A 25,852-nucleotide genomic window follows, 5' to 3' on the forward strand; every position below is an offset into this window, starting at 1 on the left:
CTGAGCCATCAATAGTGAAAGCATGAGGAACTGTTTCTCTAGTGAGATTAAAAATCCATTGCTGCACGATAATTTCTGCCGTTGCTTTGGAAATCCCATCCACAGTCCTCTTTGTTTTGGAGAAAGAAGACATGGCTGATTTTAGGTGCTTTAACTTCAGCTGTCTGTGAAGGTTCTCAGTCATCCAGGTCATTGTAGTCTAAGGAGCTTGGAAGGAAAAGCGTCTGGACTTCTTTAAGTTGCTTGAAGATGTTTCACCTCTTATCCAAGAAGCTTCTTCAGTTCTAAGGTCAAATGGTGGGAAGTCCCAGATTTAAACCCAGTGGGAGTTTCCCCCCACAGAGGGACAAAGGACCCCCTGGTGATCCTCTAATCACATGAGCCAAGCTGTGAAACTGGGTGTGGGTCCCAATCAGCCAGGGTTTCGGGTGAGCTCATTGTGAAACCTGGCCCCACCCTGTCGTGTGATTTCCTGAGGTCAGATGGCCCAGGATGTGAGTGGGCGTTAAGGCGTCTGGGGAGGGATCTCAAAACTGGATTATAGATGGCAGACAGTTGGTGTCGTAAACCACCGCCTCTGTTCAAAGATGGTCGCTCACAGTGGACATAGATGCTTCTTTCACTCCTCTTTCAAACCATCTGTCCTCTCTGTCCAAAATGTGAACATTGGCATCCTCGAAAGAGTGACCTTTGTCCTTAAGATGCAGATGGACTGCTGAGTCTTGTCCTGTGGAGGCGGCTCTTCTGTGTTGTGTCATGCGCTTGTGAAGTGGCTGTTTGGTCTCTCCGATGTAGAGGTCTGGGCATTCCTCGCTGCACTGTACAGCATACACCACATTGTTAAGTCTGTGTTTTGCCGTTTTGTCTTTCGGGTGAACCAGTTTTTGTCTGAGTGTGTTGCTGGGTCTGAAATGCACCGGGATGTCATGCTTGGAGAAAACTCTCCTGAGTTTCTCCGATACACCGGCTACATAGGGGATGACAATGTTGTTGTGTCTGTCTTTTTTTTTTTCCTGTGCATCTTTGCTGACTTTATAAACGCCTGGATTCTGGATTCCAGATACTGAAAGCATGTAGAATATCTATGCTGTTACTGTGTGTGTGTGTGTGTCTGTGTGTGTATGTAAATCACAATAACAGGCTCTCCTGTAGATGCAGTGCTGTGTGTAATACTGGTTTCTGATTTGTGTTTGCTTCGAAGAAAACAACAACAGCTGTAACACGTTGTTTTTGTAGAATTTATCACATCAATGGCGATATATATTTTAAAAAGTAAATATTAATAAAGCATGCAATCAGTGATTTGCTTGCACTGATAATGTACACTCTAGTATAATTATGACTTTAAATCACTAGATGGCAGTGTTTGATTATAGAAAAAAAAATCAAGCGAAGCTAAACATAAAATGGACATTTTTTTAAATTAATAGATAAATTAATTGTTGTTATTATTATTATTATTATTATTATTCAATAATATTATTATTTTATTTCAAATTTCCGATTTTTAATTTAAATTTACTTATTGTTTATAATATTTTGCACAGTCGAGGAGCAGTTCAGGAAGCATTTCACTGTGTGTTGTACTTGTATGACTCTATGAATCTTGAAATCTCGTATTATTACTATTATTAATATTATTATTACTATTAGTAGTAGTAGTGGTATCACTCCCCCTCTTTTCCTGACATGCAGAGCACATATTTCAGGTTCAGGAATTGTGAAGAACCTTTTGGACAAACGTTTGAGTTTGGAGTCTTAAAACCAAATCGTTATCCGGATGACCACAGATCGATGCCTCGCTGCGTTCATGAATATCGGAGACATCACTTGTAGGATAATGAGGCTAATTTAAGACGTTAAAATCTTTGGCTTATCAGTTGAATAAAACACAACAGCAACTTTGACTAGTACTGCACAGTATTACAATCATCATTGGTATTTGTTGGATCCGAGAAGAAAAGATTCAAGTACTACAATTCGATGGTTCCTTTTCATTCTCAACTATGAGCGCACTGCGAAATATCATAATGTTCAATGTAGATCTAAAAGAGAGAGAAATATGAAGTTTCAGGAGTTCCGAGGAGCTCGTAAAGGCATCGTGCGTATCACATGGCAGGTGATAGAGCTGAGGGAGCTGGAGCTACAGTGCAGCGCAGAGTACAGACAGACAGTTAACACAGGTCAGGGCACCTTGCGCGCACGACTGCTGTATGTACGCGTAATGGCGCGTTTGTGCCCTCTCACTTTATCTTCAAGCGTCTCCCAGAAACGCAGTTAAAGGATTTGTTTGGACTGCGCGTCAGAGGCTCGCACAACGTGAGTAACACGACTTTAACGTAGTAGTTTCCCCGCATCTCTAATACATTTAAACTCCAACTTATTTTTGTGTAAAAATAGCTTTTTCATTTCGGTAATTACATTTTACAAGTTGTTGTTTCGCTGCAACAAAAAAAGCACCAAATATTTGACAAGTTGTCTAATTCCTGAGTAATTAGCGTTTAATATGTGCGAGTTAAAGTGCGGCTAATGTTTTTGTCTTCTTTTTCATACTTAAAAGTGAATTTGTGGTCCGAGGTTCGCAGATCGTGCTTATGGTGGCACTCGGTTATGTTAGGAGAGACTTCAGCACAGCCTGTATTTCAAATATTGTATTAAGTCTTAAAAATGCTTCTGTGATAATCCTGCTGAGGTTGTGCTGTGAGCATATCAGCCTTTCCATTAAGAGTAATTGGCACATAAGGTTGAATGGGACAGTATAAGTATACATGGTTTGTTTTCTTCCTTGTACATGCAAAATGACAACTTCTTTTGCTAAGGCGGAGCTCTGAAACCAAATAATGAAAAATAAATGTGCAAGCTGTTGTGGCATACACGGGTGGGCGGGGCTAGCTTCAAACAGAAAAGCATAGGCTGAGGAACTTAGCATACGCATAAAGGTAATATGCTGCTGTTGCTGCTGCAACAAAAAGGTATTACATAGGTATTTTTGATTGGTCCTTTCACCCTAATAACTTCGCAGTAGAGACGAACTTCGCATTGTGCACATCAGTGACCTCCGACACCCAGTCACTCAGATCTTCTACAGAGTGTAGTAATGAAGTCTGTATTCTGAGTCCACTACATGGCACAAATGCATGACACACCTAACAGAGGTGGGTACTTTAAAAACCCTCACCTCGCCCACTGAGGGCCGTAACAGTGCCATGACAGTACCACTGGTGAGTGATTTCCTGTGAAAGTGAGGCAGTTTTATACCGTAATGACTGTGGACAGAAATATGATAGAAAAAAAAGCAAAATGATGTCAAAGTAAAGGACAAGCATGACACAAACTGCGCAACATGCTGTAAGTTTCTAGCAAAGCTGAAATAAGTAGTCAAATGTTCGGTCCCAACGGGGAGATGTTACGAAAATGGTGCTTTGGGTCTTTTTACACAAAAAGGGTTTGGTGTGCTTTCTTGGAGTATGATCTGCTCTTAATTCCAGCTCAAATAGATGCTAAACCTCTTCATCTTTACAGAATATCACATAGTGAGCCGAAGCTTTTCTTAGAATTTACAACAAGAAAGTTTACACAAGCCAGAAATTCCAAAATCGTCCCCGTCACCCTTAATTTTCCCTACATTGTATATCCCATTATATATATATTTTTCTACATAACAATAAAATGCAACATGGTCTGTTGGAGACAACATAGTAGTTTCACTGTGACACTGGTGTTTCTCCGCTTGCTTGCTCAGTCATGTACTGTCAGCTCGGAGCTATTAAATGATGTTTAGTTGCACCGACACATGCTGTGTAATTGCAGATCATCAATTTCTGACAGCGTGAGTAAAATGGAAAGGGGGCGGGTGAAAGAGGGGGGGATGCTGATATGCTAACAGCAGAATATCAAGGTTGATGTGTGGCCCCCCTTCGCTGAAGCATCTGCTCCATCTAAGGCTGGAGACAGAGCACACACACACACACACATAAACATCAGAGACATGAGAGAGCTGAAGGAGCCTCCTGCCAGTGAATACATCAGGCCGGTGCCTCCTTTCTGTTGCAAATCTCATTTTAAAAAGAGACGGAGTTGAAAGGCATCATTGCCGCTGACGACAGTGAACTGATTAACGCTGCTGAGGTTGGCACTTGGGTGGCATTAGCACACGGAAACAGAAGAAATGCACACAGGAGCTCGGCTGAAGTGGCAGTTGATAAAAGCCCTAAATTGGTAACATTTATCGTTGCAACAGTTTATTTTTGACAATAGCGTTCATCAGCTTGTCGTGATAGGTTTACGCAGGGTGCACACACGCTGGGTCAAGCAGATGATGGCACTCATTTCTGTGATCAAAGCTGCTCGTCTAAGTCCCAGAGTGGCCATGTTCAGATGATTGCTCTGTCATCTTTACAGCCGCTGTCGTCCATGGCTATGGTGTAGAGGGAGAGACAAAGGAGAAGAGGAGAGACATGGGTGAGATTGAAAGCAGAGGAATGAAAGCGAAATAGCAAAAAGAGGAAAAGCGTAGAAGCCTGAAAAGACAAAGTCAGGCTGTTGTGAAGGAGTGAATGAAAAGTGTCAGAGAGAGGAAGAGGAGAAACTCTGACTTGTCCGAGGCGATCTTTGGCTTTCTTTGTCGAGGAATGTGAGGAGGTGTTAGAGAACAGCAGAGGCTTGATGCTGCTCATGCTGTGTTGTCCCATTTAAGAGAAAATAAAGTAAGAAATTTGCGGATTCCAGGAGGAATAAGCAGAGCAGAAAGAAGGTAAACGAAAGGATTAGGTTTTTCTTTGGTTTTTCAGCCGTTATTTTGCTCCTTCTCAAATCCTCGCTGCAGCAACGCAGTGTGCAAGGGATGAGTTAAAGGTTTAACATTTGATTAAAGGGAGCACTGTGTTGGTGCAAGTGCTCGGTAATGTGTAAAAATATGCAAATGCATCATGTCAAAGTGTTATGGAACTTCAGCACATCTTTAATCCCCCTACTCGAGTGCAATAAGTGTGCAGCCTGCGGTGTGTGGATACTGGAGGCTGCTCTAGAAAGGAGGTAAAACTAATGACTCACTGAGGGTGTTTGACATTGTTTCAAAAACCAAGCATGGCTATGTTTTTTGAGGATTTCTGACCTGCCAAAAAGAACCTCCGCCTCTCAGGTGTGATACCAGGTGATGCTTATGACTTTAAATCCAATGTCTGCATCCACCAACCAGCCGCAGTTTACTATATGTCCACGAATTGTGCCTGAGTCTTCCAGTCATTGTGACTTACACTCACACTTGACACTTTATTAGGCACACCTTGCTAATAACAACCCTCACCCCTCTTTTTTCTTTAGAACTGCCTTAATTGATCAAAGTGCAAGATTTGGGTCCATACTGGCATGATAGCATCACACAGTTACAAAAAATGGAGACACTGTGGTCATGGCCACTGAGAATAATGAAATAGGCTGCGTGTTTAAACAACACTCGGCTGACAGCAGGATGTATCGAAGCTTTCATGTTGTTCATGCCAAATTCTGACCTTTCCATCTGAATGTTGCAGCACAAACTGAAACTCATTGGACCCGGCAACATATTTCCAGTCTTGTGTTGTTTTGGTGATCCTGTGGGAACTGCAGTCTCAGGTTTTTGTTCCTAGCTGACAGGAGGGGCACCTGGTGTGGTCTTCTGCTCCTTCTTTGCCCATCTGCTTCAAGGTTCAAGCTTTTGTGCATTCAGAGATGCTCTTCTGCATAACTTTGTTTTCAAGAGTGGTTATTTGACTGTAAAACTCCCCCATTAGCATTTGCATGACAGCCTGAAATATCATTTTTATGCTCATTATGCAACTTGATCTGATTAAGAAAAAAAGGTGGGGGGTTGTTTGAGGGGGTTAAAGCAGCTAACGTTTGCATCGAGGGTTTATCATTTACCTTTTGAAGAAGGGCAGATGATAAACGGGGCACAATAAGATTTAAAAGCAAGTAAAAAAGTCAAACATGTTTAAAAATAATAGCCCCATATGAGGGGACAAGCCATACCCGCTCTGGTGGCTCTTTGTGCTGCCTCACCTGCCTTCCTAGAGGCAGGGAAAGAAAAGACAGAAGGCTGTTTGTTAAATGAACATTACAGTAAACTTATATTCATACGTATTTATTTACAGTGTTATTTAAGTGGATATCAAGAAAAGCCATTGAAGATAAAAGCTTATATTATTTGATTTTGGTAGGTAAATCTTGTTGAGTTGTTCTGAGACTGTTAGATGGCACTGCACTTGAGCAATTTTGTCCACTTTTCTGGATTAATGGAAGTAAACATTTGTTTTTTAAGGGGTAATACATTGAAGTATTTTGTACTGAAGCTGCTCGGTTTTTTATGGCATTGAAACACTCATGCACAAGCATGGGTCTGGGCATGTGAGCGAGTCAGGCTGACAGTTAGACTTGTCAGAAATGATCTCAAACAAAGCAGCTGATGAAGAGAGCAGAGAGGAGGTGAAGAAGAGCTTTACGGGGCAACAAATCGGGAAGTAAGGAGAGGGGAGGTGCACATTTAAGGTAAAGAGTGGTGAGTTTAAGGACACTTTGACAGCAGGAGTTACCTAATAAAGTGATTCATTTAATGAGACGCCAACTCCTGGGTAGATTGTGACATAGTGTTCACGCGCACTTGAATGCTGCAGACAAGCAAGCTGCCAAAAATCCTGCTTTTATAGATAATCAGTTAATCAGATGCTTGATTGGCAGCACCTGACTGCTATTTACCTACTAAATTCCAATGAAGCACTAGTGGTGTGTTCACTGCATAGAGTCCTGTAGTCTTGATTATTAATATATATTAGTATAAAGAACAGGTATGCAGAGCAACGTTTGCACTATTGGTGGTTGTAAAACACACAATAAAAGCTGCATGGATATTTTTACATTTTATATTAAATAAGTCTTCGTTTCTTTTCTGTTTACATCTTTGAGTAGAAGAAAGTAGAGCTGTGTTATCAGATTTTCACAGACCTCCCTAAGAAATTTATAGTGGCTCAAGATTTTAATAGAAATAATAATTTAATAGCAATAATGCTGTGATTCAAACTAATTTATCTAGAACTTGGTGTATTGATCTTTTTTTAATATTTTGGATAAAACATTTTTAAAAAATGCAAAAACCTACAGTGATTCCTTTGAGTGACTGACATTTGCTGGGAGTGTCCACAGCAGTATGTGGCTTTAAGTGCGCTATGTACACAGATGGACTGCTATACAGTTATTCTGTATACATATGTATACATCAGTACATCTCTCTGTAGTACATCTGTATATTTGCTCTCTGTATAGCAATATAAACATCTATATACTTCACTTATTTGTACATAATCTGTACATAACTATTCCCACCTTTCATACTACCCTTTTCTGTATATAATCTGCTCGTATTGCACTTTGCACTTCTAATTAGATGCAAACTGTATTTCATTAGCCTGTATTTATACATGTGTAATGACAATAATGTGGAATCCTTGTACTTGTGCCACATAGACGGTTATTTTTATGTATTTTCTTCTGATCCTTCAGAATTTGATCTATAAAAAACAAGTGTGTGATGTGTAGAAAATAGAGATATGTGTTGTGCATCAGCCTTATAATGTCGAGACAATGTTTGTGCCCTTATTACCCACCCCTATGTCTGCCAGCAGTGACTCTATAAGGACAGTAAAATGTTAAAATGTCTATAAATAAAAACGATGCCCTCTTTATCCCAATTTTTAAATAATTATTAATAATAAAAGCAATGATATCAAATATTTTACCATATTATGACATGTTAGCCTTTTAGCTGTGCTGCTATGCTGTGTTTCACTTACTCCATGAATATGGCTTTTGTTTTCATTTCTGCTTCTGTGCTGTGAGGATATAATCCTCATCCTAGTTTAACTAAGTCCAGTACCAATATTCACTCCTGAAGACTTGGCCAATGTCAATATTTGTACTGGATTACATTTCAGTGTAGCATTCGCCTCTGCTGTATCCTCTGATGCGAGAATCGCAGACGCCCGCTGTGTTCACTGCAGCGGCTGAGCTCTGTGCTCAGTTGTGAGATAGCCTGTTGTTTTATTCCAGGAATTTGACCACTAGTGTTGTTTAGGCTTCACTTTTCTTGTTTCACTTCAACGAGTAATAAAGTAATAAAGACAAATGTATAAACACACAAGAATGGGTTGCAAATATTTGGCCCAATTACTTGCTTTTTTGATGTAACTGAAGCTTGAGTGTGAAGGAAGATAATCCTGTAATTTTCCTCTTCAAATCAAAATGGAAAACTGAACGTGTTGCGTTGTCTGCCCAGGAAGCAGTCATGATGAGTGTCCATAAAGCTTTACATTAAGGTTGAGTAAGCTGAAATTAAATGAGTTTGTGTGTCAGACTGTCTGCGTGTCTCCTTCAGGATGACATTTACCTGAACCACACAGAGCTTCTCGTGCCGCTGTAACATTATCAGGTAACGTGATCCGTCTCTGATCATGTCCAGATAGCTTGTTAGGAGGTTGTGACTGGGACTCTGTGTAACCCTAGTCTGCTGCAGCCGAGGTGCCGGCCTCTCGCACTTCACTGCTTCTTCCTGCTGGATGTGCTCGACTTTAGAAGCTTAGACGTTTTTACTACACCGCTAACTTGTGTTTGGTGTTTTATTTACTCAGTGGAAAATCATTCTTTTCAGCCTGAATTTGTATGGAGGGTAATAACGATGCCAGTTGACTGCACTCGACCAGGCTGGCGGCCAGAATCCTTGAGCTCCATCTGAATCAGCTGCAAAGCACCAGTTGGCTTGCTCTACTGGGACACACATAAAAAACCGAATTGATGCATAATCAATTCTTCATGTCATAGTTTGAGGGTCGTGCAAATTTGTGGACTATCGGTGAAACAGGGAACTAGGAGGTGGTCTTCAACTGTGGGAAAACTGGGAAACTATGAGAGTAATGGACAGCATAGAGGTGGTTAGCCAGTTAGCCTTAACTTTGTAGCAACGTTGTGATACTGTGTGTAATATTATATACAATGTATATTAAAAAATGTTACATATAGCTCCTAATTGTAACTGGAAAAAGAAGATGGGGAATTTTGAAGAGGAATCATGAGGAAAAATGCTGTTTCTGCTTCTTTGACCTCCTTCAATTTTGCACTTGAAGGTCAGCGTACTGGTCATGACATGCTGCTTGTTACTCTGAAAACAGAAAGTGTTGTCCTCGGTTAAAGGAGGAGGATGATGATCACAGTTACATCATTGAAACTGGATCACAAGGTTGGACAGATCATTTACCAGGTAGTTAATGATCACACAAAATGATGCTAAGAGTTCTGGGAAATGTTTTGAATTCAGTGTTTTGGATCGTTAATCCAAAATGATCTCTCTTTTCACCTTTTTATGCCTTGCAGACGGTGGCAGGTCTCTGTGGTTGGCACTGTGGGTCTGTTGAACGATCACTATATTGATTGCCATTGAATTTGGTCCTGATCTTTAAATACACTTCACAGACACTGATTGGTTCCCTAAACTTTTACAGCACAGTGGTTCAGCATTCAGCACTGCCGCCTCGGGTTCTCGGGTCTAACCTCCTGGCTGACTGGGTCCTCTCAGTGTGCATTTTGTACATTCTGCCTCTGTATGCTTTAGTTTCCTCTCAAAGTTTAAAGATGTGCTTGTTGTGGTTAACTGTTTAATCAAAACTGGCTGTAGGTGTGGAGATGTGAGTTGGTGGTTGCTTCTCTGTGTGCTGCTAAGCCTGTCCAGGCTGAACCTTCTCTTTACTCTGAGCTGGGATAGGCTTCAGGATAAAATGAGAACTGGTATCTTCAGAATTTGTTTCATTAAAAATTGTATAAATGAATTGTTTTTAAGTCATTCAGCTTTTTAACCCTTTAAAGCCGGTCGGAGCGTGCACGCTCTGTTTTGCATAACTATTTTTAAATCCCGGTAGCTCTGTAACCACATAAGCTAGCGCAATAATTTTTTTTGCATATGAAACCGGAGGAGTTGTACTTACATCTTATGCCATCAGCTTGTCCTCGGTCACAGTTTCCTTCCACATATAGCTTTGCAAAAATTGCATAAAAAGCACTTGCAGCAACAAAAACATAATATTCCAGAAACACGCTTTGCCGATCCGATCAGCTGTTCATAACACTTCCTATGTTGGAATAGACGTCAGCGCGAACTTTCGCATGTCCACCATGACCTGCCCGAAACCGGAAGTGGTGTCATTTTCGCGGAAATGTAGTTTTTTACCATCAGGGCCTCATGAGCCTATACTGGTGTTTTTAAAAGTTATCTTTGACTTTATGACTTTCTGTGTGGTTTCTGGGATGCTTAGGACTCATATTGCACTGCTGGAAAAAGTTTATTTTGATGCATATGCTGCTTTTTTGCAAATTTGCACTATAATATTTATTTTCGTTTTTCCTGCAGTATGTAAAAATTGGTGTATTTCAAAAATAAAACTATGAAGACACTCAAAATAAATTTCCTGTGGTGGGAAACTATTTTGTGCAACTTTTTTGTATTTACAGTTTTGAGGGATAAGCCTCTTAAATTTCTCTAACTAGAAATATATGTTAAAAAAACAAAAACGATTTTCAATTTCTTTGTAGTTTATTGCAGTTTTTTTTGCAATTTATGTAATTACTATGCACTTAATGCATACATGTTATTAAAATCTGGGCTCTAATGGTTGTATTGATGTATAGCAACTTGAAATGCTCCCAAAAATGGCTCCACAGCATGTAAAAATATAATATAAGCTCTGGCAGACTTGGTTCTATGGTAGGTCTTAAAGGGTTAAGGCTAACTGGTAGCTTGCACTCTGAGACCCTGTGTCCTCCTTTGATGACGTTACATTTTGGCTTTTCTGCACCTTTATTCATTATATTGCTCAATAAAGTGGTTTATACTTTGCTAGACAATGGTAACTTTATTATTCTGCAAAATAAACCTATTTTCCCATCAGTGCTTATCCTTTATCTGGACTAACTAATTCTGTATAACTACACGAAATTGAAAAGTAAAGTAAGAGCTTTGGTCACAGGGGGCCATGAGAAGCACATTCTTGTGTTTTGAGTAAATATCACAACTTTTGGATGGATTAACGTGTACTTAAGTAAACTTACTTCTGATTTGTAACTCTTATGGTGGAGTAGATATCATAAACCGCAGACAAATTTAAGTGGTTATTTGGAAACAGATGTATTATTAAACAGGGAATTATTGTCTGGCTTCAGTATCCTACCAAACATTTTGTTAAGTAGCTAATTACACCTGCAGGATTCCTTGCTCCCATGAAAATATAACATTTTTGCTTTGCTTTGCCTTAAGCAGGTTACTGTTGGAGTAAGTGGAGCTCGCATATAACAAACAATCACCATTTTCAGGGCACGATGCCTGTGTGCCAGTTCGTCCTGTCATGCTTTCTCTGTCATGTCATCAGCTTCATCACATGGCAGAATGAGTCCACGATCTTATTGTGGCCTCACAGGGACTCTCATTGGCTCGTTTTTATTCCCTCCTAAGTGCTGATTGGTTAGTCACGCCTGTCGCATGAAGTTGTGGCCGCCTTTAACGTGTATGTATTAACTGATGTTGACATGTTGTTTTTACAGCACTGGCTTGCTGACACTGGTGTTTGAGCTCCCTGCTGGTTTCTGCACCCGAGGCCACATCAGGGCTTCAGAATGAGCCGGAAAATCAAATCCGAGTTTGCTTTGGAAAGACAAAACCTCGTCCAGCTGGACTTCCCAGTCCAGGTGTTACTTCAAAATAACCCTATAATGTTTTTTAACTGGGTTAACAGCTGGATGAGAGATTATTTTAAAGTTTACTATTATGAGGATGACTTTATTTTTATTTTAGTTTCATATATTTTTACTTGAGGCAATTAAATGATGTAACCAGGCGAAACAACAACATAAATATGCTGAATCCATCATCTTTAGTCTGAACACTTTCCCCCATAAAGACGACATTTGAGGACCTCCCTGTGCAGTTAAAGGCGAGTTTAAATAACTCTCTTTGGAAACTGTGATTTTGCGATTATTAGAATAGTTTCCGGGTTTTTGCAAGGGTACTCGTAGTTGTACAAGCAGAGATAACCCTCACTAATTTCTAATGCACACCCAGTCGGTTTGTCTTGGAAGCACATGAAATATGACAGAAACTGCTCAGTTCAGAAAGTGGAAACAAAGGTTACGTCATATAGGCAGCTTATGAGAGAAGAGGTAAGGAAATCACTTGAAATTCTTGCATGAGTAAACCTACGTTAGCTTAAAACGCTTTGTCTTGAGCATAATGATCTGCTTTATTGCTGCTAAGTTGTGTTCTTTCGTGGTGTGTTTTGGATGCTGTTTCTGGAACAGAGCAAAGCAAAGCAACTCCTTTCCATGTTGCAATGTTTATATTGTATTTAAATTAATGCCAGAAATGAGGAGTGCACAGGGTGGTAATAGTAGGAGTGTTATTTTCTTTTTCTTTAACCTCATGCTAAGAATGAGGTTAGCCCATAAACTTCTACCATATGTTTTCTCCTTTGTGCGGGCAGGTTTATAGCCTCTTAAATGAAAATGATAACAACAGTGAATCTACTGTAAGTTGCACAAAGCTTAACTTACAAATGCAAACAACTAGCTGATTACATGCCTACGCTGAGAAAAATATAAAGGCAGTGTCGCGTGAGCAGTAAGGGTGTCACGGTTTTACCAAACCAGAGTTTATACAGTCACTGTAAAAAAACAACAACAGCAATAACGCCCTCTGTCATTTCTGAGGTTTTACATATCAGGATGAACATCCATTCTTCCTTCAGCTTCCACTTATGTAATTTGGGGCCGTGGGGAGGCTGGAGCTTTTCCCAGTTGCCATAGGGCGAAAGGTGGGCTACATCCAGGACAGGTCGCCAATCTGTCGCAGGGCTAAACAGAGAGACAGACCAACCAATTTAAAATCACCAATGAACCTAACCCCACTAACTGCATGTCTTTAGATTGTAGGAGGAAGCTGGAGAGAACACAGACACAGGGAGAACATCCACATAGAATTAATTGATACTTATCAAGTCAGAAAATTAATTACAAAAACCTCAGATGAACTAAAATATGTAAAATATTACACATCGTGTTTTATTTTATTAAAACTAAACCTATAATAAAGAAGCAGAGTTTGAATAGCTAAGTGCACCCCATGATTCAGGAGCCTGGAGAGCTGGTTTTTGCAGCAATAACATGAAGAAATAGTTTATTGGCCTTTCATATTGTTGTGGAGGAATTTTAGCTCGCTATTCTTTATATTGCCTTAGTTCATTCAGGTTTTCGGGTATTTGTTTGCGCACAGCCAATCAGGTTGAGGTCTGGACTTTGACTGGGCCATTGCAACAGCCTGATTCTGTTCTTTTTCAGCCATTCTGTTGGAGATGTGCAGCTGGGCTTGGGATCATTGTCCTGCATGACCCAGTTTGGGGCAGATTTTATCTGTCAGACAGATACTCTCACATTTGACTGTAGAAGACTTTGATATACAGACAAATTCACGGTCAGCTCAGTGGCTGAAGAGTGACCAGGTTCTGTGACTCCAAATCATCACCCCGTCATCCCCATGCTGAGCTTGTTTGAGGCGTTTGTGCTGATATGCCATGTTTGCTTGTTGATAAATGTGATGCTGTGTGTTATCGCCAAACATTTCCATTTCCACTGGTCTTGTCTGTCCAAAGGACGTTGTTTCAGAAACTTTGCAGACATAACTGTGCTGAACAGAGAGTTTCTCCTGGTAACCCTTCCAAACAAGCCATACCTGTAGAGTCTTTCTCTACTTTTACTGTCATGAACTTTAACAGTTAACATGCTAACTGAGGCCTGAAGATTCTGAGAAGTAGCCCTCGGCGGGATTTTTTGGGAATGTCCCCTCCTGGTCAAATTGGCGGCTGTCTCGAATGTTTTCCACTTGTGCATAAAGTTTTTTGTTGCAGAATCTTGAACTTCAAATTGTTTGCAAACAGCCTTACATGTCTTAGGTGTTGTGTGGCTGACAAAGGTAGGACCCAAACGCAGGACTCAGAACACAGACAATAAACTGATAGGTGTTTTTTTTTTTTATTAAACTAAAGTACAAAATAACAGCACTAGGAAACTAAAACTTTTACCACAACAAGGAAAACATACTAAGGCTACGTTCACACTGCAGGTCTTAATGCTCAATTCCGATTTTTTGATCAAATCCGATCTTTTTTGTCTGCTCGTTCACACTACAGATAAAATGCGACAGCAAACGCGCTCTAGTGTGAACGCTCAAAGCGGCCGCATGCGCAAAAGAAAATGTCACACACAACGCGCTCTGTTTAGACCCAGAGCAAACAATATTGTTTGACTGATGGCCGTTAATATAAACACTTCGGACTACACGTTTCCCAATTTTTGCTTTAAGTTATTTTGTTATTTACATAATAATGTAAATAACCTAATAATGATCCTTATTGCTGTTTTAGAGGAGCGGTGCTTCAAAGGATAGTTGCAGATTTCTGTCAGAATCTGCAGATTATACAGTACAAATAAAATGTTCACGTTTCTCCAACGTTGTCTTCCCAACAGTTTCACTAACATCTACACTTATTGACCAGGAAGCGTTCGCGATGTCTTATCCGGAGCTGATAATTGGCGTCTGTCTTGTGTCAGTGACATAAAAGACGGATTTAATGCGACTTGACCGTTCAAACAGCAGTCGCTTTCTGAAACAACGGATATGTATCGGATTCAGTACCACATACGAAAGTGACCCAGGTCGGATTTGAAAATATCGGATTTGTGCCGTTCACACTGTCACACCATGATCGGATATGGGTCGCATAGGGTCAAAAAAATCGGATTTGATGCGCTTTCGCCTGCAGTGTGAACGTAGCCTTAGAGGGAAAACAAAACAGCAAACAGAGAGAAATGCAGACAATATATACACAAGGAGGATAACGAGGGAAGAGGCCACAGGTGGGAACACAGCTTACACTAATCTGACTGACGGGAATACACATGAAACAGAAGACTATCAAAATAAAACAGGAAGTACAAACACAGACACCGAGACTAAGGCTACGTTCACACTGCAGGCGAAAGGTGACCGTGGACCCTTCCTCTCAACCTCCGCGCATCTGATTCCATTGCACTGTTCAAATCACGACTAAAAGCCCACTTATTCAATCTTGCCTTTCCCTCTAGTTAATATTTCTTTTATGATTTGATATCATGCACTTTTATGCTCATTTAAATTCTCGTTTGCTCTGTACCTGTTGCTTTCCTATGTGTCAGTGACAGCTACCTGCTTGCATACTTAGTACTTGCTTTGGTCCTATTTCTATTATCCTTCTCCTATTCTCTATCTTACTTGTTAAGCACCTTGGCATACCCTTGGTTTTTAAGTGTGCTTTATAAATAAAGTTTATTATTATTATTATTATTATTTTGAGTTTCCATGATAGAAAACAGATCTGCTGAATACACTATATAAGCTAACAAACTTAGAGAACTGATCACTCAGAGTCCTAGGCTAGCAATGACACCCAGTTTGTGGTTAGGCTGCTAGCCATGGTGCTTTGCCAGCCTCAACACTAGTTATTGTATAACCAAGTCCCAAAAACAGTCTTTGAATGTTGCTTTGCCACTTTGTCTTGTGACTGATTAATATAAAACCAGTCGGCTCTGATTCCCAGGTCATCCAGCAAAATTACTGGCCAGCAGTGGAATAAATGAGCAGTGGAAAAAAAACAGACAAATTAAGCCTTCATTATAAAAGTATTTTGTCCATACACATAGATGCATAGCTTGTTTCTTAAGCCCAAAACAATTTAGGTGTCTTTGCTCTAATGTAGAGGAAAAGGTTGAGACATTCTTAAGACTTTTGGGCCAACGAACCAAAAGAACAACATCTGTCCCATTTTCCTTCAGCAAAAGCTGCTGGAATCATAGATTATAAAAAGCAAACTGCCAAACAGAGGCTTTGTCCATTGGAAGTAATGCTGACTGAAACTTTGCATCGAGTTACACGACTAGAGGAACAGGCTGGACAGGAACTATATGAAGTAACTGAGCAATCAGCTGGCCCACCTGGAATTTAGCTGTTGTTTCCTTACAGCTTCATCAGTGTGATGATCAACTGATACTTTTTAAAGTAAAACAAAAAGTCTGATGCCTTGCCATTTTTTTGAGGGGGTGTTATTTTCTATATTCTGTCTATTTAAACTGTGGCTGCTTTGTAGAAAATCTTCGGCAATCAAACCTTTTGATAATTAAATTGTGACTTTTGCATTTCTGCTGCAAAGCTGAGCATTTTAACATGGGAGTCTACAGGGATTTACTTGCTTTTGGAAACAGCCTTCAGTGGCCAGTAGAGGAACTGCAGCTTTTTTGCACTTGTTGATTTGTTCAATCTTTCAGTCCCAGAAGCTGATACTTAGGATTTTCATGCAAAATTTCTGTAACCGTTGCAGCAGAAAGAAATGCAAATATTTGAATACAAAAAGCAGAGTTGGAAGGAAGACACGGAGACATAGAGAGAGAAAGAAGGGAGAACTAAAGGACAGAACAGGGAGCGTCCTGGTCTTAAATGTCAGTGGTGCTGTCGCGTTGATGTTAATTGGTAAAGAATCTGGTGTTTCTTGTTGGCTCTGCTCCACGCGCACACACACAGTTGTATTTACCCTCTGTGACAGCAGGGCCTGGGGGGTTAGGTCTGGCCTCTAGCTGGTGACACTAATCTAAACAGGCTAAGTCAAATGAGGAGGAACGGTAACCCCCTCCCACCACCACCTCTGCGTGTGTGTCTGTCTGTGTGTGTGTGTCTCTTTTGTCTAAGTGTTAATGTTTAACTGTGCACAAGCCTCTTAGCACAAGCCCATCGCAGTAATTGTGTCTTGTGATGGTTTTGGTGACGCTGGAATTTCTGACGTAGTCGTTCCCATTTTGCAGCAGCTTTGATGGCTTTTTAAAAAATGTTTGACAGGAAGCTGAGATTGGGACTGTCTTCTGCATTTCTCCAATGCTTTTAATCTCCGAGTAGAAGGCTAGCGTTAGGTCAGTGAAGGTAGAATAACCTGACGCACTTATGTAACTGTAAACATGTTTTTAAGGAAATTTCATCATTTGCATTTGTAATGTATGCACATCCAAATGTCTCGCCCAGAGGCTGCGCATATGTGAACATGCTGGAATAATGTTCCCGACCTTCTGTTCTTGTAAGGCAAATTAGAAAGCAAACTATCCAAGCAGCGCTCTTCACGCTCCTCTGTAAAATATCCCTTTGTGTTAGAATCAAAAGTGTAGTGATGGGTGAACCCAGCTTTGTACTGATATGAAAACAAATACTGAGATGGTTTGGACACGTGCAGACGAGGGATAGTGGATATATTGGATGAAAGATGTTGAAGGTGGAGGTGCCAGGCTGGAGGAAAAGAGGAAAACCCCAGAGAAGATTCTTGGATGCTGTGAAGGAAGCCTTTCAAAGGGCTGGTGTTGGTGTAGACCACACACACCCATATTTTGCTCCATTGCGGTTTATTTCACACCTCAAACATTTAGTAAACAATTAAGCAAATACAAGTAATCTGCAGGTGGTAAGATAATAAACTCTTTTACGCTACGTCCACACCTACGGGTATTTTTGAAAACGCAGCTGTTTCGTCCACACGTAAACGGCGTTTCGAATCACCGAACGGTGGCTGAGAATGAAGTTGGTTTGGAAACATATTCAGCTATGCTTCATCTCCTGCTTTGCGTTTCTGTAGGCGCCCCGTGCTAGCAGTGTCCAAGCGTTGTTGTTTTTTTGTTGTTGTTTTTTCCCTTTTCATGCTGCGCCCCCCCTGCAATGGCTCTGCGCCCCCCCTAGGGGGCAGGCCCCACACTTTGGTGTAGAGGATGCTAGGCTGTGGCAACCCCCAAAGGGACAAGGGACCGCAAATGTAAAAATATGGTGCTAAATGAGTTTCTCATTTATTGTCAACGTCAGTAAATGAAGCAGTAACCCAGTGATGGATGAAACTGTTGGAAAACGACCACTGGAGTAAAGGGTTAACGGGAGCGCTGCCCAGCGAGGGTTAAGCTTCCTCTCACATCCCTTCCGACCTCCTGTTTCCCACCAGGAGGTCGGAAGGGATGTGGGCCCCACAGCAGGCAGAGGTTTTGTAGTTTCTCCAGCAGAGTTCACGCAGGCCGTGTGTGAAAGACTTCGATGGTGAAGCACTACAATATCCATGTGCCCTACAAATTAATAAGCTAAGGTTTATAGCCTCTTAAATGAAAATGATAACAGTGAATCTACTGTAAGTTGCACAAAGCTTAACTTACAAATGCAAACAACTAGCTGATTACACGCCTACGCTGAGAAAAATATAAAGGCAGTGTCACAGTTTTACCAAACCAGAGTTTATACTGTCACTGTAAAAAAAACAACAGCAATAACGCCCTCTGTCATTTCTGAGGTTTTACATATCAGGATGAACATCCATTCTTCCTTCAGCTTCCACTTATGTAATTTGGAGCCGTGGGGAGGCTGGAGCTTTTACTGGACAAAAGGTGGGCTACATCCAGGACAGGTCACCAATCTGTCGCAGGGCTAAACAGAGAGACAGACAGCCAACCAATTTAGAGATAGGGTGAGAAGTTCAGCCATCTGTTCAGCTGCTGCTCCTCCACATTGAAAGGAGCCAGTTGAGGTGGTTCAGGCATCTGACAAGGATGCCTCCTGGGTGAGGTGTTCTGGGCATGTCCCACTGAGAGGAGGCCCTGGGACAGACCAAGGACACGCTGGAGAGATTATATTTGTTGGTTGGCCTAGGTGCTCCTTGGTGTTCCCCCGGACAAGCTGGAGGAGGTGGCTGGGGAGAGAGAGGTCTGGGCTTCTCTGCTTAGGCTGCTGCCCCCGCGACCCGGCCCCGGATAAGCGGAAGAAGATGGATGGAATTTAAATGTATTTATTTAAAACGGATAGCGCCTAATAATGACCATATTGTTTGTAGTCCCAGATATAAAAACAATAAATAAGAAAATTAACAAACTGTCGGACAATGAATAACAATCCAGACAAGAAAGACATAAAATTAAAACATCAACGTCCGCAGTACAATAAGAAAATGCAGAACAACAAATAAATATACAACCATACAGCATTAAAGGCAACACAGATAATCACAGATCTGATTATACTGCCCTCCTTCTCTCCAGTTTCTTCCTTTTGCTGTGGTCCACATTGGACCCCTCAACAGGCCTGTTCTGGCCCCTGGGCCACATGTTTGACACGCCTGTGTTACCCATTCTGGGCTTCCTACACTGTATTTCATTGCGATACTTTTTCAGTCTTTGCATTATGTTTTCAGACTATTGAATTCTTCTCTAAGAAGTTAGTCTTCCTCTAAGGTAATGCCCTCCTGACTGTATTTATCATCTGCTGTAGTATTTGAAGTGCAGTAAAGCCAGTAAGTATAAATCCTCCCATATTGTTTTTGTTAATATGCTGTTTTGCTTCTGCCTTTAGTGCCGCTCTGTCTGTGAGAATCATTTGTAAAGCAAAGGCTGCAATCTGCACTGAATTACATGTCAAAACAATTTCTTTAGCAGAGACTCTCCGGAGCTCCTCTGGAGATGATTGAATGACTAGCGGGCTGAGAAATTACTGTGACAATGAATGTGTTTCACTTACATGCAACCCATTTGTGTGTGTGTGTCTGTACTTCTATCATCCTCTTCTGATGATTAGTAATAAGCTGTGCTTATGATCACAGTCCAGAGGCTAAGTGCCGCTCATTGTCAGCTCCTATCAGCTCTGCTGTTTGCATTTGTTGAGGAAGCTCTGCCTTGTGGGTAAAATCTCTCTTCTACTGTCTCTTTGTACTTTGTCTTGTCTTCATGTGCATTCGGTTAAATTATAGTACGAGTGATAATCTGGCCTCGTTACTTCATGGTGGGTTGATTGCAGTGTTGGTCAAGTTACTTGAAAAAAGTAATCAGTAACTAATTACCGATTACTTCCCTATAAAAGTAATCCCGTTACTTTACTGATTACTTATTTTCAAAAGTAATTAATTACTTAGTTACTTAGTTACTTTTTAAAACACGATTTACAACCTGAACAGGTGATAAAGCGATAGATCTTTCAGCCCAATTCTACTTTTTCTACATAATCCATCATACAAAATGTAATCAAATGGAAAAGTCTCTTTTTAAAACTTGTTTTATTAGTTTAATCTTTTAACTTTATGCATCAAGCAAAAATTATATGTAAATTATATGCAACATTCTCTGACTGGAAGAAATTTGTTTAACATTTAAACTTATTTTCTGCACATTCCAGCACATAAAAAATATATATATATATATATATATATATTTTGTGTTTACTCTCACTCTTTCAAATAGATGCAAGTAAAACACAGCAGAAAATAAATAAAGTCAAAGACTAGCGGTCCTTTTGCTCTATTTTCACCTGTAAAGCAGGAGTGGGGTAGGCGGAGGTTTACCCTGGAGCAGGTGTGTCGCAGCGGTCAGTGGAAGAATCCGCGAGTTTCTCTGTGAGTTTCCCGTTACGTGGTAGCGTACTCCCGGTGCTTGCTTGGAAGTTTAGGGGTTTTTCCGCTGTAAAAAGAAGTTTTCTTCCCACGCACAGCGGACACTAATGTTTTTGTCACTTTTTATGGAATCAAACTCAAAGTAAGGTCAGTACTTCCACGCTTTAAACGCTGCACGCTCATACTCTCTCCCGCACTCGATATAAGATCCACTGTTGATCTGCACACAGCTGTTGTCACGAACGTCGCACTCGCTTACGTCACTGTCATGAGACATTCTCGCAAAAAAATCCCGGTTTTAGTAACGCAGTAACGCAGCGTTCCTACGGGAAAGTAACGGTAATCTAATTACCGTTTTTGCAATAGTAATCCCTTACTTTACTCGTTACCTGGAAAAAGTAATCAGATTACAGTAACGCGCCCATCTCTGGTTGATTGTTATGATCCGAGTTGCATGTTATCAAAGCTAGCCAAAAGTTTGCGCGCTAAATGGCAGTTGGTGGAATTGAGGGTTTGCTAAGTGAGAAGATTATTTTATGCTTTTTTTTAATTGTATACTTCATGTAATTGTGACAGAAATGCATAAGTTTCAGGTAAAAGAGTCTAGATCCATTTGCTATGAGCCAGTCAGTTTGGGATTTTTAGATGCTTCTTCTGATTGTTTTCAGTTCGTGAAGTCATAGTTCCTGGATTCTGTCAAAACTGAGAATTGTTTTCTCAGCTGCAGCATTTTTGGAGCTTGTCTTTGTTTGTGGCTCAGATGACAGAATCTTATCTTGTTTTGGATGTTTCTTGGGAGTCGTATTTTTTACTTTATCTAACTCACAGTTCAAAAATAGCCTTTCTTTATCTTAGTTTAGCTCTCAGTTTATCCCCTGAAACAACAAAGCATTTTAACTCCATTTCAGCCAACTTTGTTCTGCCCCAAAAGCTTGATTCTGCTCATCTGGACGTTTCAGTGGGAGAAACATTTTGTCACTCATCCAAATGACTATTTCAGTCTCAGCTGAAGAAGGGCATTTGCACAATGACTGACACTAGCATGCATCAAGACAACTTTGTTCTGATTGTCTGCCCCTCATCAAGAAAACCCTTCAACAGGTGGATGAAGCTTTTGTGGTCAAAGCTGGAGCTGAATGCCCAGGATGACAAAATCGGTGATGTCACCTCTATATAGGATGACATCATACAAAGGGAAGAGAAGACAAAGTTTGAAACTGTGCATTTAGGATAGACTGAAGTCTGAGCCTTTGGCTTGCTCAGTACAAGAAAAGCCATGATAGGCTCTTTAGCTTTAACCCTTTAAGACCTACCATAGAACCAAGTCCGCCACAGCTTATATTATATTTTTACATGCTGTGGAGCCATTTTTGGAACATTTCAAGTTGATATACATCAATACAACCATTACAGACCAAATTTTAATAATATGTCTGCATTAAGTGTATATCAATTACATAAATTGCAAAAACGTGCAATAAACTACAAAAAAATTGAAAATCGTTTTTGTTTTTTTAACATATATTTCTAGTTAGAGAAATTTAAGAGGCTTATCCCTCAAAACTGTAAATACAAAAAAGTTGCACAAAATAGTTTCCCACCACAGGAAATTTATTTTAAGTGTCTTCATAGTTTTATTTTTGAAATACACCAATTTTTATATACTGCAGGAAAAACGAAAATAAATATTATAATGCAAATTTGCAAAAAAACAGCATATGCATCAAAATAAACTATTTCCAGCAGTGCAATATGAGTCCTAAGCATCCCAGAAACGACACAGGAAGTCATAAAGTCAAAGATAACTTTTAAAAAGTATAGGCTCATGAGGCCCTGATGGTAAAAAACTACATTTCCGCCAAATGACGTCACTTCCAGTTTCGGGCAGGTCATGGCGGACATGCGAAAGTTCGCGCTGATGGACGTAGGAAGTGTTATTCAATTCAATTCAATTCAATTTTATTTATATAGCGCCAAATCACAACAAAAGTCGCCTCAAGGCGCTTCATAGATACAGAGAAAAAACCCAACAATCATATGACCCCCTATGAGCAAGCACTTTGGCGACAGTGGGAAGGAAAAACTCCCTTTTAACAGGAAGAAACCTCCGGCAGAACCAGGCTCAGGGAGGGGCGGCCATCTGCTGCGACCGGTTGGGGTGAGAGAAGGAAGACAGGATGAAAGACATGCTGTGGAAGAGAGACAGAGATTAATAACAGATACGATTCAATACAGAGAGGTCTATTAACACATAGTGAGTGAGAAAGGTGACTGGAAAGGAAAAACTCAATGCATCATGGGAATCCCCCGGCAGCCTACATCTATTGCAGCATAACTAAGGGAGGATTCAGGGTCACCTGGTCCAGCCCTAACTATATGCCTTAGCAAAAAGGAAAGTTTTAAGCCTAATCTTAAAAGTAGAGATAGTGTCTGTCTCCCGAATCCAAACTGGAAGCTGGTTCCACAGAAGAGGGGCCTGAAAACTGAAGGCTCTCCCTCCCATTCTACTTTTAAATACTCTAGGAACAACAAGTAGGCCTGCAGAGCGGGAGCGAAGTGCTCTAATAGGGTGATATGGTACTACAAGGTCATTAAGATAAGATGGGGCCTGATTATTTAAGACCTTGTATGTGAGGAGCAGGATTTTGAATTCAATTCTGGATTTAACAGGAAGCCAATGAAGGGAAGCCAAAACAGGAGAAATATGCTCTCTCTTTCTAGTCCCTGTCAGTACTCTTGCTGCAGCATTTTGGATTAACTGAAGGTTTTTCAGTGAGTTTTTTGGACATCCTGATAATAATGAATTGCAGTAGTCCAGCCTGGAAGTAATAAATGCATGAACTAATTTTTCAGCGTCACTCTGAGACAGGATATTTCTAATTTTAGAGATGTTGCGCAAATGGAAGAACGCAGTCTTACATATTTGTTTAATATGTGCGTTGAAGGACATATCCTGGTCAAAAATGACTCCAAGGTTCCTCACAGTGTTACTGGAGGCCAAGGTAATGCCATCCAGAGTAAGAATCTGGTTAGATACCATATTTCTAAGCTTTTCAGCGCCGAGTACAATGACCTCAGTTTTATCTGAGTTAAGAAGCAGAAAGTTAGTGGCCATCCAGGTCTTTATGTCTTTAAGACATTCCTGCAGTTTAACTAATTGGTGTGTGTTATCTGGCTTCATGGACAGATAGAGCTGGGTGTCATCTGCATAGCAGTGAAAATGTATGCTATGCCTTCTAATGATGCTGCCTAGGGGAAGCATGTATAATGTAAACAGAATTGGTCCTAGCACTGAACCCTGTGGAACTCCATAATTAACCTCAGTGTGTGAAGAGGACTCTCCATTTACATGCACAAACTGGAGTCTATTAGATAGATATGATACAAACCACTGCAGTGCAATACCTGTAATACCCACAGCATGTTCTAATCGCTCTAATAGGATATTATGGTCAACAGTATCGAATGCTGCACTAAGGTCAAGAAGGACAAGCACAGAGATGAGTCCACTGTCAGAGGCCATAAGAAGATCATTTGTAACCTTCACTAAAGCTGTTTCTGTGCTGTGATGAACTCTGAAACCTGACTGAAACTCTTCAAATAAACCATTCCTCTGCAGATGATCTGTTAGCTGTTTGACAACTACTCTTTCAAGGATTTTTGATATGAAAGGAAGGTTGGAGATTGGCCTATAATTAGCTAAGACTGCTGGGTCTAGAGATGGCTTTTTGAGTAAAGGTTTAACTGCAGCCACCTTGAAGGCCTGTGGTACATAGCCGATTATTAGAGATAGGTTGATCATATATAAGATCGAAGAATTAATCAATGGCAGGACTTCTTTGAGCAGTTTTGTAGGAATGGGGTCTAAAAGACACGTTGATGGTTTGGAGGAAGTAATTATTGAAGTTAACTCAGAAAGATCGATTGGAAAAAAAGAGTCTAACTTAACATCAATGGAACTAAGAGTAGCTGTAGATAATATTACATCTGTGGGATGATTATTTGTAATTTTTTCTCTAATGATAAAAATTTTATTTGTGAAGAAGTTCATGAAGTCATCACTAGTTAACGTTAAAGGGATGGTTGGCTCAAAAGAGCTCTGACTTTTTGTCAGCCTGGCTACAGTGCTGAAGAGAAACCTGGGGTTGTTCTTATTTTCTTCAATCAGTGATGAGTAGTAAGCTGTTCTGGCTTTGCGGAGGGCTTTCTTATAAAGCAACAAACTATTTCTCCAGGCTAAATGATGATCCTCTAAATTTGTGACACGCCATTTCCTCTCCAGATTACGAGTCATCTGCTTTAGGGTACGTGTTTGAGAATTATACCACGGGGTCAGGTACTTCTGATTAGAGACCTTAGTTTTCACTGGAGCTACAGTATCCAGAGTCGTACGTAGTGAGGAGGTGAAATTATTAACAAGATAATCGACCTCTGTTGGGGTAACGTTCAGATAGCTGCTCTGCTCTGTGTTGGTACAGGGCATTGACGATGATAACAGTGGCTGGATTATATTCTTAAACTTAGTTACAGCGCTTTCAGAAAGACATCTACTTTGATAAAGTCCACTCTCCACTGCTGCGTAATCAATTATTGTAAATGTAAATGTTATCAAGAAATGATCAGACAGGAGAGGGTTTTCAGGAAACACTGTTAAATGTTCAGTTTCTATGCCATATGTTAAAACAAGATCTAGGGTGTGATTAAAGTGGTGGGTGGGTTCTTTTACATTTTGAGAGAAACCAATTGAGTCTAACAACAGATTAAATGCCATGTTGAGGCTGTCATTTTTAGCATCAGCATGGATGTTAAAATCACCCACAATAATTATTTTATCTGAGCTCAGAACTAAATTAGATATAAAGTCTGAGAAATCAGACAGAAACTCTGTGTAAGGCCCAGGTGGACGATAGATGATAACAAGTAAGACTGGTTTCTGAGTTTCACAGCTGGGGTGGACAATGCTAAGCATCAGGCTTTCAAATGAATTAAAAGTCTGTCTTGGTCTTTCATTAATTAATAGACTGGTGTGAAAAATTGCAGCCACACCGCCCCCTCGACCTGTGCTTCGAGATTTCTGGTAGTTAGAATGACTCGGGGGTGTTGATTCATTTAAACTAACATAATCATCCTGCTGCAACCAGGTTTCTGTAAGGCAGAGTAAATGAATTTGTTGATCAATTATTAAGTCATGTACTAACAGAGACTTGGAGGAGAGAGACCTAATATTTAATAATCCACATTTCACTGTTTTACTCTTTGGTTCAGATGTGGATACTGTATTGTTCTTTCTTTGTAAATGTTTAAGTTGTTTG

The 25,852-nt window shown here is 40.4% G+C and overlaps 1 protein-coding gene across 5 annotated transcripts in view; it reads left to right on the plus strand.

The window, feature by feature from the left end:
* The first annotated feature begins 2,132 nt into the window (after window positions 1-2,132).
* The window catches only part of ppfibp2b (PPFIA binding protein 2b), a 127,313-nt gene continuing 103,593 nt past the window's right edge, over window positions 2,133-25,852 (plus strand). For all 5 annotated transcript variants that reach the window (XM_087844107.1, XM_087844102.1, XM_087844103.1 and 2 more), the window contains exon 1: window positions 2,133-2,319. The gene's annotated coding sequence lies outside the window, so the exon portion shown is untranslated. The remainder of the gene's footprint in view (window positions 2,320-25,852) is intronic.

This window comes from Neolamprologus brichardi, chromosome 7 (genome assembly GCF_056152115.1).
Source record: "Neolamprologus brichardi isolate AB-2024 chromosome 7, ASM5615211v1, whole genome shotgun sequence".
Taxonomy (NCBI): domain Eukaryota; kingdom Metazoa; phylum Chordata; class Actinopteri; order Cichliformes; family Cichlidae; genus Neolamprologus; species Neolamprologus brichardi.